At 31.6% G+C, this 18,068-nt stretch overlaps 1 long non-coding RNA gene across 1 annotated transcript; it reads left to right on the forward strand.

The window, feature by feature from the left end:
* Positions 1-6,421: 6,421 nt before the first annotated feature.
* On the forward strand, positions 6,422-6,953 carry LOC140433373 (uncharacterized). The gene is made up of 2 exons (XR_011949941.1): positions 6,422-6,506; positions 6,572-6,953. It is a non-coding gene; the product is annotated as an uncharacterized lncRNA (long non-coding RNA).
* Positions 6,954-18,068: the final 11,115 nt, after the last annotated feature.

Consider the following 18,068-nt stretch of genomic DNA (forward strand, 5'->3'; position numbering starts at 1 on the left):
ACACATAAATCCTTGACAATAAATCCTTGCATATTAATTTCTTTATTAAGAATATTAATTTTAAAATTGGCTAGTTTATCAATTTCACCCAACTTCTTATTATTTGCACCAACAATTTTAATTTTTGGAATTTTTATTATATCTGATAGTTTTAATGTATTAAAAATAAAATTCTCCGAGACTAAAGTACTTTCTGAACCAGTATCTATCATAATTTTAATCATTTTATTTTTGGCCAAAGCATTTATATAAATTAAATTAATAGAGTCAATAATTTTATCTTCATCTAAAGAAATAAATTCAGAAGGTTTTTCATAATAGCAATGGCCTAACTTGTAATTCAGAAAGTTTACTGCACAAAATTTTGATTATTAGAATTGTCAGATTGTATCTGACCACTTGGATCTGATGTCCTATGTCTTTCCCTACTATTACTTCTACTCACATTCTCCTGCCTTGTACTACTTCGTTCCCTGCCTTCGCAGCTTCTATTCCTTCGAACACAATTTACCTGTCTGTTATAGTTAGGTCGCTCTGTATTTCTTCTATTGTTAAAATCTTGTCTATTATTATTAGTACTGTTATTAAAATGTTGTCTATTATAATTAGTATTATTATTAAAATTTTGTCTATTTGGATTACTGTTATTATTATTAAAATTTTGTAAACTATCACCATATCTATTATATGATTGTCTATATTGTTGATTATCATTTTTTTTATATTGAAAGTTATTATTGTTTTTTCTGTTGTTATTATTACTTGTCATATTGCCTCTTTGTATTCTTTGAATAAAATTAATAAAACTATCTATTGTTTGAATATTTTGTACAGTTACGGTTTGCACAACATCAGCATCAAAATGTCTAGATACATTTAAGACTGTTTCATCCTCTCTAAGTGGTGGTTCTAAATATTTTGCAACTGTTATCAATTTCAATGCATAATCTACCATATTTGATTTTAAATTTTGATTATACTTTCCAAAATATAGAATTTCTCTAAACTTTGCTTGCTCTAATTCACCCCAATAATAATTTAAAAATTTATTTTCAAATGTTTGAAAATTATCTAAATCATTCTCAATACTAGCAAACCAAGTTGCTGCATTGTCATTTAATGTCACTCTAATATAATTTTTAATATCATTAATATTATTCACAAATCTTAATTTATGTTTTAAACTATTTATGTATACTCTAGGATGCAAATTTTTTATATTACCAGAGAATTTAATCCCAGTCTCATTTGTTAAATTTAAGTAAGGTCTCCCTATGTCTCTCATTTGTGAAATATCATCTATTCTCTGTTCCACATTTCTTATTTGATTATAATTTATTTGGATATTTTGTTGTATATCGTCTAATTTTTCTTCTGTGTTTCTCCTGTCTTCGTTAATTTTTACTTCTAAGTTACATTTCTGTAACTCTATTTTCTGTTCTATATCTATCTTATTATCTTGAATAATCCTCTTTACTTCTGTCCTCTCATTGTCTATCCTTTTCTTGTAGTCATTCCGTATACTTTTTATTTCATTTGCTACTTTTTTCTCTGCAGCTTCAAGTTTTTTATCCATTTGTTTTACAATTTTATTATTATTATCTTCTATTTTCTTTTCTAATTTTCTATAATTCTCTTCCAATTTCTGTTCCATTTTTTTTATGTCTTCTTTGACTTCTTTTGAATTCTCTTCCAATTTTTTTATGTCTTCTTTGATTTCTTTTGAATTCTCTTCCATTTTTTTCGTATTCTCTTCCATTTTCTGTTCCATTTTTTTCATGTCTTCTTTGATTTCTTTTGAATTCTCTTCCATTGTCTTGTTCATCTGCATCATTAATGACATCAAAGCTGCCATATTGACATTTTCCTCTCTTTCTGGATTCATTTCTGCAGTATCTTGTGGAACTTGAACTAAACTCTCCTCTTGTATAGGTTGTGTTTCTACTTCCACATCTTCTTCATTCTTTTTGCTTCTTGTACCTTTCTTTCCTTGAGACATTTTGAGACTTTACTTGTTCAAATATAATTAAAATTAAAATCTATACTTTTTCTTTCTACTGATAATTAATTTAATTATATGAGAGCACTTATCTTCCCAAACTAATTCTTTTAAATAGAGAGCCACCGCGTTGGGTGCCAAATTGTTATGATGTGTTTTTTGTTTTGAATGATGAGCAATGAGTATTTTTAATAATATAGGGTTTTTATCGCGGTTCTCAAAGAATTAGCTTGTAAGTACTTTTTTAAATTATCTTTATTATAACTATTATGAAACACATATATATATCTAACCTAGCCAATGTAAATTTAAAATAAACTATCTTTAAATTGATACTCTTATAAAACTAATTAAATTCTATAGACAATCTAAAATTTAAACAAAACTATCTTCAAAATTGAAATTGTTATGACACTAACTAAATTATATTAACAAAATTTTGTACCTTTCTTTCACTGAATGCCTAAATGAACTGTTTTCCACTATATAGATTCTAATCACCACTGAATGTCTTCGTACTTCAGTTATCCTTGTTTTTTTTTTGTGAAATTACTTTTTCCAATTATCAGCTTCTACCAATTTAAGATATAGTTTTCTTCACCAGCATTTATACACCACCAACCAAACCAGCAAACAGCATTTATATTTATTCTTCTTTTCAATATACCAATATCCACTTATTATAAGTTGATTTATACTAATCTCCAACCATAATATAATTTAATTTCTTCCAATATACCTTTTTTAATCTTCAATAATTATTTGTGTATAATTATAAATGTGCATTAAATTATATGCATAATTTTTAATCTTCATTTAACTCACTATATTAAACAATTGGACTATCTCCAACTAACTTTCATATTTCTTATAAAACTGCTTGACTGATTTACTAAAACTGTGAACAATTGACTTCACTAATTAATTGTGTCTATCTTCTACTAACTTTCATAATAAACTGCTTGACTTCTAACTAAAAACTTAAAAACTCTTCTGACTGCACTATCTAAAACTTTTCTGACTAAAAACTTTCAAAAACTGCCATCTTGAATCCAAATCACGGGTATTTATATCTTTTGGACATTCTAGAACCATCTCGTAAGAGATCATGTTCCAATTTGTTCTATTTCATACTTGTATGAATTTTCTGGAACAAACCATTTCGCCAACATGGCCATCTCCGGAGATCCAGAGAATTCCATTCTTTTCTATTAATAATTTTGTTTACATTTAGGCTTTTCAGATCAGAATATATAATTAAATTAGTAACTTAACATTCTAATTTAATAAAATACACATTTCAAACAATATATTATTATAACCCACTTTATATTCGTAAATATTCTTAAACGTCACTTCAGAGTATAAATATCTGTCAATCTCCGAGAGTATTTTTGGTTGCCTAAGCACATGGCTCACTTATATATATTTACAATATTAAAATACAACTTTTTATAATTATTATATGCTAATTTCTTAAAATGCCCTCACATAAATATATTTTTATAAAATTCTCTAGTATATAACTTATTTAAAATAATCAAATACTTTTTTATATCTAATATTATGTAGTATATAACTTATTAATTATTTTCTATAAACCCTAATTGTCACAATATATATATATATATATATATATATATATATATATATATATATATATATATATATATATATATATATATATATGTATATATATATATATATATATATATATATATATATATATATATGTATATATATATATATATATATATATATATATATATATATATATATATATATATATATATATATATATATATATATATATATATATATAGGTTTAGAAAATATGAACATCCTTAATTTAATTAATTAGTAGGTTAAGATATATCTGATATTAATTAATATACAAGTATGTAAATGGTTTGAAACTTAAGTTGACTGCATTTGGAAACATATTTAATATTAGTTTTATAAAAATGTTATTCATAAAAAGTTCTGAAACTTCATAAACCTAAAATACCATAACATATATAAAACTTCATTTTGTACACAAATAAAGTAGCTTTATTATAAAAAAAGCATAAATCATATTTTTAAACGCAAAAAACTGCTGTTGTTACATCAAAAAAAATGTCAAATAGTACATATTTAAAGAAGGTAATTATTTAGTAAGCCGGAACGCCTCAAAAATGCCAAATTTTTTGTGGACTTAGCCGAAAAAGTGAAAAAAAAACCTCAAATTTTAATGTTTTCTTTGCTTTAAACTAGTAAAAGTGCCCAAATAATCAAAAATACAGAAAAAATAACAAAAAAAGTAGTATGAATAAAAAAAAATTACATAAAAAGCAAAGAAAAGTATATATATATATATATAAACTAGTAAAAGTGCCCAAATAATCAAAAATACAGAAAAAATAACAAAAAAAGTAGTATGAATAAAAAAAAATTACATAAAAAGCAAAGAAAAGTATATATACATGTCTTAATAAAAAAAACGTAACTAAAACATAATAAATCTCACTGTTTTTTACTGTTAAATTATGAAAAAATGGGTAAAATTGTTTAAAATAATCAAGATTTTTAATATTTCAAAACAATATCGCGGCCATGCGCAAGAAGTTAAATTTTATGTACTTTTGACATTGTTGCCAGTTTTAACCTTTAAAAGATCTAAAAATTTCATGAAAATTACCTTAATTAAAACAGGTGGATACAATCTAAATAACCACGTGCAAAACGAGTACCCGTTAATCATCGTCTTATTTTATTATTAAAAATGTAAACCAATAAACCAAATCTAACCTAACACTGGTAAAAAAAGCAGTAATATAAATAAATAAAATGTTATAATATAATTAAAAATCGAAATTTTTATATTTCATAAGAAAACATGAAATTAAAACTAAACCAACGTAACCAAATCTAACCTAACGCTGGTAAAAAAGCAGTAATAAGAATAAAATTTTGTATAATTAAAAATCAAAATTTTTATATTTCATAAGAAAACATGAAATTAAAACTAAACCAACGTAACCAAATCTAACCTAACGCTGGTAAAAAAGCAGTAATAAGAATAAAATTTTATCAAAATTCTTATTGTTCATAAGAAAACGTGATAATAAACGTATAGTAACGTAACCAAATCTAAACTGACCCTTGTAAAAAAGCTATACTTTTCAGTTAAAAGTAGGTAATAATTTATAAACTTTACGTTTTAGGTAAATTTTTATTTTTCATTAGAAAACATAATTTTGAATAACTATGGCAACACTGGTTAAAATTACCCTTCTTGATCATAAGAAACAGTTGTCATTCCTGTCATTTCTTGTTGTTTCATGGTAAATAATGGCGAATAATGGCGGTGGCTTTTAAAAATCGGGCATATTTTAAATCGGAATTACATAAAAAAGAAGGCTTTGCACCGAATAAAAATCATTGCACAATCATTAGTAAGTGAAGGAGAATTCATTGATATAAATTTCATCTCCGTAGACACGGTTCCGGTTTATTAAACTAATACCAAATTCTCTTTGTTCACACCTATACAAACTTATTTATTTGCAAATGAAAGCAAGTGAAATGTTCAATTGAAGTTGTATACTGTGTAATGTCCAGGTGTAATTCAGAATATTACCTATATTATTTTAATAACCTACTTCATTTATTAATATTTATAATTATTGTTACCTGAGATTCACCAATTGTAGGGATTGCATTCTCACGCAAACGGATAACAGCTAATGAGTTCCTATCTATACAGTCCCCCGCGAAATGTTTAGAACACAATTTACTAAATTTTGAAGGTTCCCAGTCCCCAGTTCCCACATTATTTACGAACTGTATCCAGGCATTTCTCCTTTCAACATCTTTAGGAAATCTACAACCACATAAACTAAATTAAAAAGATTACCTGTTCTTTTTACACGCGGCATCACCACAGGGATGGCCAACCCGCGGCACGCGTGCCACTCTGTGGCACGATTGAGTCCTATCAGTGGCACGCGTAGCGTTTTGGATTAAAACACTTTCAAAAAAATTAAAACTTGAAAAACAAAAAATAATAAGAAGAAACTTGGTAGGTTTACGGAAGTTACGATAGATGCGGCATCATTGCATCCTCTGGCGAGCGATATTGCTGCGATTGGTGCACGTGATCCTAGCTGTCGTAATGTGCAATAGGACTGCGTTACCCTTGCTTAGCCCCGTATTTATAGTCGGTACTCAAGCTCGTGCTTGAGCACGTGCTCCGCCAAGTCGAACTTACGTCAAAGTCATGCTCAAGTATTTGTTGTGTTCTATAAACGATACTTCGGGTATTCTCGTACAAGATTGGTCTCAAGCACGAAAATTAGGGATTTTAAGTAAATTTGATAGATGGCATCCAATAAAAAGAAGATTCTGTCAATTATTAACATTGTCACCAATCTTTATTTAAATATTTTTAGCGCCAAATTTAGCTTTATTGAAGAAGAGGCATGTTGTGTATTAAAAAAATTAATTTTTAATAAATCATTTTAAGGTATGTAATATATTATAAAAAAATATGCATTCGAGGGAATAAATTTCAATTATGTCGATTTTTAGATGAGCGGACATTGTACTAAATATGCAGTGTATTCAACAAAAGGAAAGGTGTTTTTAATCCAGCTGGTAAAGAAAAATAATACTGTAGAGAATAAAAGGACAAACGATGCTTCCTTAATGAAAAAAGAAGGGTTGGGAGTACAATACAGCGTATTATATAACTGCCAGCCTGAGGTAGATATATTAAGGACTTCAGAACAGCTACGAAAATTGTAAAACAAATTGAAACAGAGGTAAAATACTTTTATTTATTCAAGCAAAATTTTTATAGTAGAAAATGCAGAGAAACAACAGCATGCTGGCTACAGGTGATGGCCCTTTAAAAAAGCCAAAGCCTGATGTAGGTATGGAGTTTGTGAAAGTTGCTGTTCCCGACATATATGTAAGCATCGTCTGTCCTTGGGACAACACAGAAGTATTTGGAAGAGGTAAATTTACTATATTTTCATACTTAGATAATTGTAGAACAAAAGGAGGCCCACCAGATAGGAGGACATATAAGTTTAATTACTGTAACATCAGAATTATCTGACTCCATCCATTGCTTTTCCAGTTCAAAATAAAGAGTTGTTATGTATGATAATTTTGAGAAATCTTACCTGTACATATAATAAGAATTTCAAGTAATACTTGTAATATGACACCTGTTGTTCCTATAGAATATGTCAATGTGCTTCAAATGGTAAGTAATCTTAAATATACTTATGGCAATATGTAACAGTAATAACAAACACTACTACTAATGGAGTAGTAGCAATTATAATTGCAAATAAAAAACATTCGCCAAAAAAAGGTTTGAATTATTCCAAAGTTTAATAGTAATCTATAGTTATGGATTTTTAAAACAATCATTTATATAATAACTATTCTTATTTTGTACTTAATGTATTATATTGAAAACTGTTAAAAATTCTAAATGTAAATACTAGTACTAGTATGTAGTATTTTGTACTTAATGTATTATATTGAAAACTGTTAAAAATTCTAAATGTAAATACTAGTTTTGGTTTTTTTTTTGTGATTTTGTTTTTAATGGTGGTTGTAAAGCGATTATTATATTATTTTATATTTAACAAGCCTGATATTATTCCATTTTTTAGTTTTATAAATTGTTACTTTCAAATTTACTTATCGTGAAGGTTTATAAATATATTTTTAAATAAAGAATACTAATATTTTAAACGTGTAATTAATTCTATATTTGATAAGGAAAGGTTTTGTGAAAGGAATAAACACTTATTTAAAAGGAGAGAGACAACTCGAACTCAATAAAGATTTACTTGCTTAAGTTGTCTGAGTATAGTATAACCCTCATTTATTTTAAATTACAATATAAAAAATACATTTCGACATATAAAATAAAAAGGAATATATTTAACATAGGTATTCAATAATATATTCACATTCTCATGCATAACATTGTTGAATAAAATGTCTCCTAAAATTTAAACCTTGTTCCACATCATTAACATTTCTATTTTCTGGCACATCAGTATTTTCTAGAAAATCATCATCACTATTTATAATTATTTTCCTGTAAACACATATTGCAGAGTACTGCTGTAGCACTTATTATTGCAAGATATGTATTTAATTTGATTTGTAGGCTTCATTGCAGACAGGGAAACCATATTTTCCAGGTTCTAAATAGCCTTTTGGCAACATTTCTTACATGTGCACTATTATATCTATTTTGTTGATCATTACCTAAAATGATATATCTATCAAATAACCTATTTTTTGTTTAGCCCATTATCAATAAATACCTTGCTTTAATGCTGGAGTAAGTAGATAGTGCCTGTGCTGCATGCATAATCACTATTCATAATAATTCACCTATTAATAATTCTGGAATTTGTCCTCTTTCCTTTCTAACTCTTAATCAACTTTGATCAAATATTAAGCTGCCATGACTTAATCCTGGATGTTGAACAAAAATATCCATAATCTCAAAAAACAAAAAAAAATATATTGTATTGAAGCGAATTGGAAAAAAATATAAATATAAACAAACAAGTTAGGTTAGGAACCCGTGCTCAAGGCAGGTCGATCCGATGCTTGAGCACGAGCTGTCATTTTTGTGTACTCAAGCTCGATTTCGTGCTCGAGATCCGTTTATAAAACACAAAAACGACTCAAGGTCGACCTCAAGCATCGACCGATACTTGAGTACCGACTATAAATATGGGCCTTAGTTTATTTTAAACTGCCCCGTTGTATGTGCACACTTTGTCATCGCGCATTGTTTCTTTAAAATTTTAAATTGCAATTCGCGATTTTCAACCTGCTTGGGAAGAACAATTTTTATTTACTAATCGTAATACTTCAAAGCCTGTTTGTTTGATATGTGGATTGTCTGTAGCAGTTCCGAAAAAATTTAACCTGGAACGACATTATAAACAACTGCATAAGGACTTCAGCAACAAATATCCTATTGGTTCACATTTGTGAGCCGACGTTATTGAAAAAAAAAAAAAAGAAAACCCTAGCCAGCCAACAGTCACTGTTTCAGAAGAGAAGTGATGAAATGGAAACTATGGTTAAAACATCATATGAACTTTCTCTGCTGTTAGCCCGGAAGAAAAAAGCCTACTCTGATGGAGAGGAGATAATTAAAAATAGTCTGGCAATATTTGCTAAAAATGTGGGAGATGTAAAGATCAAAAATATGGTCGATAATATTGCATTATCCCGAAATACAGTCATGCGCCGTATAGATGATATGGGCCAGGATGTTGTTTCCCAAATTGACCCTTGTAAAAAAGCTATACTTTTCAGTTAAAAGTAGGTAATAATTTATAAACTTTACGTTTTAGGTAAATTTTTATTTTTCATTAGAAAACATAATTTTGAATAACTATGGCAACACTGGTTAAAATTACCCTTCTTGATCATAAGAAACAGTTGTCATTCCTGTCATTTCTTGTTGTTTCATGGTAAATAATGGCGAATAATGGCGGTGGCCATTATTCGCCATTATTTATCCAAAAATGTGGGAGATGTAAAGATCAAAAATATGGTCGATAATATTGCATTATCCCGAAATACAGTCATGCGCCGTATAGATGATATGGGCCAGGATGTTGTTTCCCAAATTATAAGTGGATTAAAATCCTGCAAATTCTTTTCTTTAGCGTTGGATGAAAGTTGTGACAACACAGAAAATGCGCAGTTAAGCATTTTTGTCCGTTATACCAATGATAATTTTGAAAATGCCGAAGAGCTTCTGGATTTGCGCCAACTAGTCACAATAACAGGAGAGGACATTTTTCAATAGCTTAAAAACGTAATCGTAAAGTCAACAAAGTTGAATGGTCAAAATTAGATAGTGTTTGTACAGATGGAGCTCCTTGCATGGTTGATAGACTAAAGGGGTTTGTTACATTACTGGAAAACTATTTGGGAAGAAAAGTTTTTAAGTACCATTGTATTATTCACCAGGAAGCTCTTTGTGCCAAGGATCTAAACATGTCATCTGTTGTTGACCCTGTAACACGCTGCATTAACAAAATACGAGCTCAGGCATTGAATCGACGACAATTTCGAGAACTATTCGCGGAAGAAACGGAGCAAGATGGAGAGTTACTTCTCCATTGCAGTGTGCGCTGGCTCTCCAAAGGAAATGCACTCGAAAGGTTTTGGAACTTGAAGGAGTGCGTCTTAAAATATTTGCAAGAAAACAATGAACTGCCCAGTGAGTGCTCGTTACTTAATGATAAAGATTGGCTTTGGGATTTAGCTTTTCTCACTGATATTATGAGACATTTAAATTTATTAAATTTAAGATTACAGGGAAAAAATTGTATTTTTCCTACTCTAGTTGGTCATATATCTTCTTTTGTGAATAAACTTATACTTTTTTGTAACGATTTTGGAGAACAGAGATTGACACATTTCACATTAATGCAGGAATTAGCCAACAAGGTCAGTAGAACTCCAAATTATGACAAATTTAAAAACCTTATTTCTATTTTGCTAGGTTCATTCAATACCCGGTTTGAAGATTTTCAAAAAGACAAAATGAATGTTGACCTTTTCATAAATCCTTTTTCTATTTCTCTGCAAGATATCAATTGTTACTCAGCAGAAATACAGATCGAAATTATTGATTTACAGAACCACACTATACTAAAAACCAAATATAGGGAAACTATTTCAACTGTTACTGATCCCAATTATATTGAATTTTGGAAATTTGTACCAGCAAACAATTTTCCTAATTTACACGAGTTAGCTCTAAGATATTGTTGTAGATTTGGTTCAACGTACGTTTGTGAGCAAATGTTCTCTATTATGAACATAATAAAATCAAAATATCGGTCACGATTAACTGACATGCATTTAAAAAATCTAATTCTGTTGGCTAGTTCCGAAATTAATCCCAATATAGATGAATTAATTAAAAAAATACAAGTTCAAATACCACATGAAATTAGTAACTGTTTAATAATTTGAATTTTAGATAATAAGAAAATATTTAAGTTTTTTTGTTTAACGTTTTTATTTTATTTGTATTAACAATAAGTTTTACTTATTACGTTATTTTTTAAACCTCCACTATCTTGACTAAACGGAAAAATGTGGAATTTACATGAGAAATACATATTGTACCGTATATTATTAATGTTAGTATGTCGAAAAATTTTAGTGGCACGCCAAATTTTTGTTGTTCTCATATTGGCACTCGACTTAAAAAGGTTGACCACCCCTGCCATAGAATAACCGAACACAGGTGTGTTCGGTTGTTCTCTCGCATCACTAAAAACGGAAGTAATACCGCCCTGTACACTGTTTACAATTTCATACTAACCTATGAAAAGATATTCCAGTTGAGATTTTCTTATTATTACGAGTGTTATTTGGACACAAAATAAAAGAACACGATGTCATAATAGCAAAGAATATAGACGCTTATAGAAGAATTGTTCACTGTTATTTTTGAAAGTTAGCAAAAAGGGACATAGATAAAGAAAAGTGGGTCGAGTGGAACGCACGACTTAAAGGTTTAAACTCACGAAGGTACTTTTTAAAAAGACCCTTTATTAACTTTTACAACTATACTGCACTGCTTTATTGATTGAAAATAACTGAATTTAATTACAATACTATTTCTTTTATATAAAAATTAAATGCTGACAAAACTGTTGATTGGGTTTGCTGACCTCCGGGGTTACTGCACCGTAATTTCTCCATCCCCTTGGGAAGTTTTGTGAGGGATGAACAAAACTGAAGGTATGGATTCTGGATCGGCTGTATCTTCTTCTTCGGTTGTCTTCTTTTTCCATATCTCTCGTAATTTGTAAACCAAAATAATGATAAGGGCTGTTGCCAGGATATATATTGGTGGTGTCCATAGATGGTAATGGTCCATTGTTTTTAAAGACACGGGTTGGAGTCTTTCTTCTTCCGTTGAGAGTTTGTGTAGTTCATCTAACTGGATTCTATCTAATTTTAGAGGCTTTACTGTTGGATTTTCCCCTTGAAGACTAATTTTTATTTTTGGCAGGGTTAACGGTTCTTCTTTTATTGTTGCTTTGGAGTTGATGTAAACTTCGTTGTTGGTTCTGAGCTCACATCCTGGGGGTAGTTCTATTAGAAATGTTCCTCTGAGTACTTCAATTTTGGAAGTAGAACAGTGGGTGGAGATTTTAGTAGCTTTTGAGAAAACAGCAATATAGTGAGCTTCCGATACTTTTTGGATAATTGTTGTGCTAATTGTGATCGGCACGTTTTGACATTGGGCGGCATCATTGGATAATTTTAGGATTTGATTGATGCAGTCGTCAGATTCTGTATTTTCTTGCGGGAACTTCTCTGGACAAATGAATTTCTTTGGTTCACTCTTTCTGCATGGTAGCTCCATGTATTGAAAAAGTTCCGAGTTAGAAGCTAAATATGGTCCAGGTGGAATAATTATTGTGTTATTTATGGTTGGAAGTGAATATAGATGAAAATATGTGAATACTTTGGAATAAAGAATGGGAAAATGTAAGATAAAGACTAGAGAGTGGTTGGAGTAGTAACCATCTACTTCTACTATCTCGTAATATCTCATCAGGTCTTCTTCTTCGAGGTATGGTAGCTGAGAAGCTGGATGATGTTCTAGCATTTTCTGGATGGTCCATCTTATTTCGTCTGGTTTTATAAGTCCATTATGAAGAGTTTTGATTTTTGCGAATGTGATTGCTGTCTGTAGGTCATCTAATATTTGGATAATGGTTTGTAAGGCTAAATTCATCTGGTCTAAAACGTTTCGAACTTGCATGTAATGGTTGAAATCAAAGACGAATTGGTTTAAGTCTGTTCGGATTTTGTTGGTTTCTGCGGCTATTATCTCTTGATTGTGGGTTAGTAGTGTCACTGTCTCGTTATAGTTGTTCATTATTTTCTTATTAAGGCTTAATTGGTTATTAATGTTGTTAATAATATTTTGTTGATTGAGTTCAAGTGACTGAATTGCTGCATCGTATCTTTCTGCGTCTTCTTGATCTAAGTTTCCTGAGATGGATTTTATAATATTTCCTAATCCATTGATAAGACCTCTTTTATTTCTGGTTGCTGGATAAACTGAGTCGAGTTTCTCTTGGGCTGTTTTAAGAAGATACTGCAATGTTTTGTCGAAGTTCTGTAGACTGTCGAAGTACGGCTGACTTAGTCCATTTTCTATAGCTGTAGTTGTAGTTTGATATTGATATGCCAATGTTTCGATTTCCTGTGCTATTGGTTCCAATTGGAAATAGTGGATGAAATCATGGGTGCTGGTTTGGATTCTGGCTTCTCCAAGCTTAACTGGGAGGATCCCTGGATTGTCTCGAAGGTCCTGGATTTTCACTTCTTGGGCTGTTACTGAGATACATCTGTAAAGTATTTTTGCGGTTAGTTTTTATTGGTGGTTGATGTTTAATATTTTTCTTATGCACCGTAGTATCTTGGGTATCAACAGTAACAGGATTGTTGTTTTGGACTATTTTATGTGAAAATCTGGGGAGCAGTTTGTTTCGTTTTACTGTTTTTCGAGTGTATATTTTCGTGCTGGGTTTATATGTTATCGGAGAGTGTCGTTTTTCGTTTATCTTTTCAATGTTTTTCTGTTTGCTCTCTTGCAATTTCTTATTTATTTCTTTATACATCTCTTTTGTTTTCAATCTGTGCTCCTGTGTGTAATTATTTATCAGTGTTCTATTAATGTCAATATCGAATGGATCTTGAGCATCTATGTGACCATTAAGGACGTTGATGGGCTTCTGTTTGGTAGCTGAGTGAATAGAATTGTTGTATGCCATAACGGCGTATAGCATCTGGTCTTTTATGTTAAGTGTTTTCTTTTTTTCTTTTAATATTCGAAGATGCTCGATGATTGTGGAGTGAAAGCGTTCGATCATTCCATTGGATTGCGGGTTATCAGGTGTTGTGTAGTGGATTAAGATCTTGTGAGTGTCCACGAATTCTTGAACAAGTCCATTTTTAAATTCAGTTCCACTATCAGAAATTATCATATGTGGTAGTCCATGGTGGGTGATGAATAGCAGGAATGCGTTTAAGATGTTAATCGCGTTTGATCCTTCTATTGGGTACGCTTGACCGTATTTTGAAAATGCGTCGATGATCGGAGAGAATTTTAAACTTCCTTCCAAATAAATAAGGTCGAAAATATTTAGTAGCCCATACGATTGCAAGCATTTCCTTTTCGATGGTAGAATATTTAAGCTCGGTCTCGTTCAGTGTTCTTGATGCATATGCAATGGGTTTGTCTTGTCCTACAGGACCCTGTGACAGGATAGCGCCTATAGCAAAGTTGCTTGCATCTGTGGTGAGATTGAAAGGCTTCGTAAAATCCGGATATTGTAGAAGTGGTTCGTTGGTTAACAGGTTTTTGCAGATTTTGATACAGTTTAGGAATTGTTCTGTGTGTTCTATCTTGGCATCTTTCTTTAAACATGAGGTGAGTGGTTTTGTTATTTTTGCGAAATCCTTAATGAACTTTCTGTAATATCCAAGTAGTCCTAGAAATCCTCTAATCTGCTTGGTAGTATTTGGTATGGGATAGTCTATGATGGCTTTAATTTTGCTTGGATTTGGTTTTATTCCTTCAGGAGTTACGACGTGGCCCAAGAATTCAACTTCTTTTTTTAAAAATTCGCATTTGTCTATCTGTATCTTGAACCTAGTTTCTCGTAGTCTTTCAAAGATTTTCTTAAGGTTGACCATGTGTTCCTGAAGTGAGGTTCAGTATACGATTATGTCATCCATGTATACTAGGCAGATTTCTCCTATGAGTCCTTTAAGCACATTGTCCATTATTCTCTGGAATGTAGAGGGTGCATTCTTTAAACCAAAAGGCATTCTAAGGTATTCATAATGGCCATTTTCCACGTTAAATGCTGTTTTCTGTATATCTTCCCTTGCCATTTCTATTTGGTGAAATCCACTGGCTAGATGGAGGGTGGAAAAGTATTGACAGCGTCCGAGTTTATCAAGGATGTCCGTGATATTTGGAATGGGATATCTATCGTCTATAGTCTTCTCATTTATCTTTCTGTAATCGACTACGATTCTCCATTTAATTTTTCCAGAGGCGTCTGGTTTTTTTGGTACGACCCAAATTGGAGATAACCAGGGTGATTGACTTGGTCTGATGATGCCTTGGTCCAGCATTGATGTGATCTGTTTTTGAACCTCTTCTCGATGTACGTGTGGATATCGATATGATTTTGTGAAAACTGGGACTTCATCCGTTGTTCGTATGTGGTGTTTTATTTGATTTGTAAATGTTAAAGTATCATCAGGATTATGGAATATATCTGCAAATTTTCTGCATAAACGTCTGATGTGCATCTCTTCTTCTGGATTTAGATGATCTGTTCTGATGAGAGGATCGCTATCTATTCTTGTTTCTGTTTCCATTGGAATGATGTCCGAGGTATACAGGTGATATTCATGAAGATCTATTGGATTGCTTCTAACAGGATCGGTGAGTGCTACTTGAATAGGTTCATCAGTATTGTTGATCATTTCGGTCCAGGCTAGCTGATTGCAGGCTTCACTGAGAGTTGCCCCTTGTATTTCTTGTTTTGGTATAAGTATGGTGCCTTTTGTTTGTTTTACTGGAAGTCTTACTTGTGTGATTGTTCTGGGTTCCAATTGAATTGTATAAAATTGTGTTTTGTTGGTTTCATAATAAAAGATAGGGAGAACTGAGTGTGCTGTAGTTAGTGTGGATGCTGGGAAATTAAGATTTGCTTGTAGAAGTTTTAAGTTATCAAGGCCGATAAGACCATCAAATGTTTTATGGAATTTAAAAAGGTAGAATTTTAAATTAATATTAGAGTTAAATTCTGGGAAGATTGGAATTTCAGCACAATATTCCTGTGAATGGTTTTGAAATATTGAACTGACTACAAACGGTTCATGTTTGATAAAATTTTTATAAAATTTGGATGCAATTTCGGGGTTAAGAAATGATTTGGTTGCCCCTGTATCAAGAAGAAGTTTAAGGGGAGGATTTTTAATTTCGATATATGGAAGTTCTTTTTTATCTGAATACGAATTGAGTTCGATTACGTTTCTTCGTTTTCCTCTTGGAGTTTTGGAAAATTTACATCTTCTTCTTCGTATTGGGCATTTTGGTAATCTTCTACGTGGTAGTCATCTGAATATGCGTCCTGATTTGGATAGTAGTATGTCTGTTCTCCATAGTAGGCATCGGTATCGTTTTCGTCTTGTTGTTCAATATTGAATAGCTCCTCTACGGTGAACTTTGGGGTGTGTGGTTGCGGTTGCTGCGGCCTAAAGTTTCTGAAGTTTGAACCTCTGTTATGTCCCGTTTGGCGTGTACTTATAGACATCGGTGTTGGTTTGTACTGTTGTGGTGGTCTGCTTGCCCATGGGTTAGGTCTTGGAGGTTGTGTGTTTGCCATGAATTGTTGCCTTGGTTGTTGGAATCGAGCGGGTTGTATTGGCCATCTTGGGGTAAATGTTGGTCGGGACGGTGCTGGATTACTTCCGAAAAATGGTTGATGTAACTGTGGCCTGGGCATGGGTTGTTGCCATTGTGGTGGTGTTGTGAACTGCGGCTGTCTCTGGGGTTGTGTGTGGGTAGAATTCTTATTTGGCAATGAAAAATTGGTTGTTTTCTGCAAATACCTAATATTGTTTTCTTCTTGGATGAATTGAAGAGCGAAAGCAAGATTTGTAGGCCTCATTGATCGTATGGTTGATCCCATTGGTTCTCGTAATCCTGCTAAGAACGTAGTTAGGGCCTGTTGTTGAAAGAATTCCTTTTTGCTCCTCTTTACATCTGCATTGTCGGTATGTAGTTCGATGTGATTCGAAATTGTGTTTAAAAGTGACATTACTTTCTCGTGAAACTGTTGAGGAGTTTCGTTGGGTCCTTGCCTTAAGTTTACCATGTCTCTTGTAAGCGAATTTTCATTACGTTGATCGGCAAAGTTTTGAATTAATATGGTCCTTATCGTGGGCCAATCTTTACACCCATATACGGAAATGATTTCTCGAGCTCTTCCTTTAATTTTATTCATTACACCTCGAGTTATCATGTGATTTTGGAAGTTATCGGGATTATTGTGATCCCAGAAATGATTAAGAAGCATTGTAGTAACTTCAATGAAGTTGTGAAGTTCATTAGGATTACCATCGTAATCAGGCACGATGGAAAGATCTTTATTGACGTCGAAAACTAGAGCGGGAGCGGGTGCCATGGCCATAGTATTTAATTCACTAGCGGGAGTAATAATTATAGATGGTATATCTAAGCTATTTAAAGTATTATCTAAAGAACTAACGTTGGTTTTTAAACTAAATTGACAAGCTGAGTTATTTTGCGAAATAGAAGCAGCACCAGGTTCGATAATCGATTCACTAATAGTTGAAAGAGAATTACTAATTTTAAAAGATGAAGCTTGTGAAGCAATTAAATTATGATTAGAAAATATTTTAAATTTGCTTACAGATAAATGCTGATGCTTGGGTGCATTTCTTTTCGAAGGAACTGGTTTCTTTTCTTCTTTCGCTTTCTTTTTATCGTCTTTCGTCATATAAATTGATTTCTACTCTTTAACTCTGGATTTTCGTTGACTTCTGGGGTTGAACAGCCGTAGTTTTCCCTGGAAGTTGGTTGGTTCGTAGCGGGTAAACGTTTAAGAACGACGAGGATCTTCTGTAGACTCTCCCACTATCTTACTGCACTGTGCCACTTAAAGGTTTAAACTCACGAAGGTATTTTTTAAAAAGACCCTTTATTAACTTTTACAACTATACTGCACTGCTTTATTGATTGAAAATAACTGAATTTAATTACAATACTATTTCTTTTATATAAAAATTAAATGCTGACAAAACTGTTGATTGGGTTTGCTGACCTCCGGGGTTACTGCACCGTAATGGCACAGTTTAACCACAAACAGTTAGGACACTCGGTGTCGGCGCCTTTGAAGTATAAAAGTATCCAGACGCCATATTGAAAACAGACCAAATCAGT

The sequence above is a fragment of the Diabrotica undecimpunctata genome, chromosome 2 (genome assembly GCF_040954645.1).
Source record: "Diabrotica undecimpunctata isolate CICGRU chromosome 2, icDiaUnde3, whole genome shotgun sequence".
NCBI classification, from domain to species: domain Eukaryota; kingdom Metazoa; phylum Arthropoda; class Insecta; order Coleoptera; family Chrysomelidae; genus Diabrotica; species Diabrotica undecimpunctata.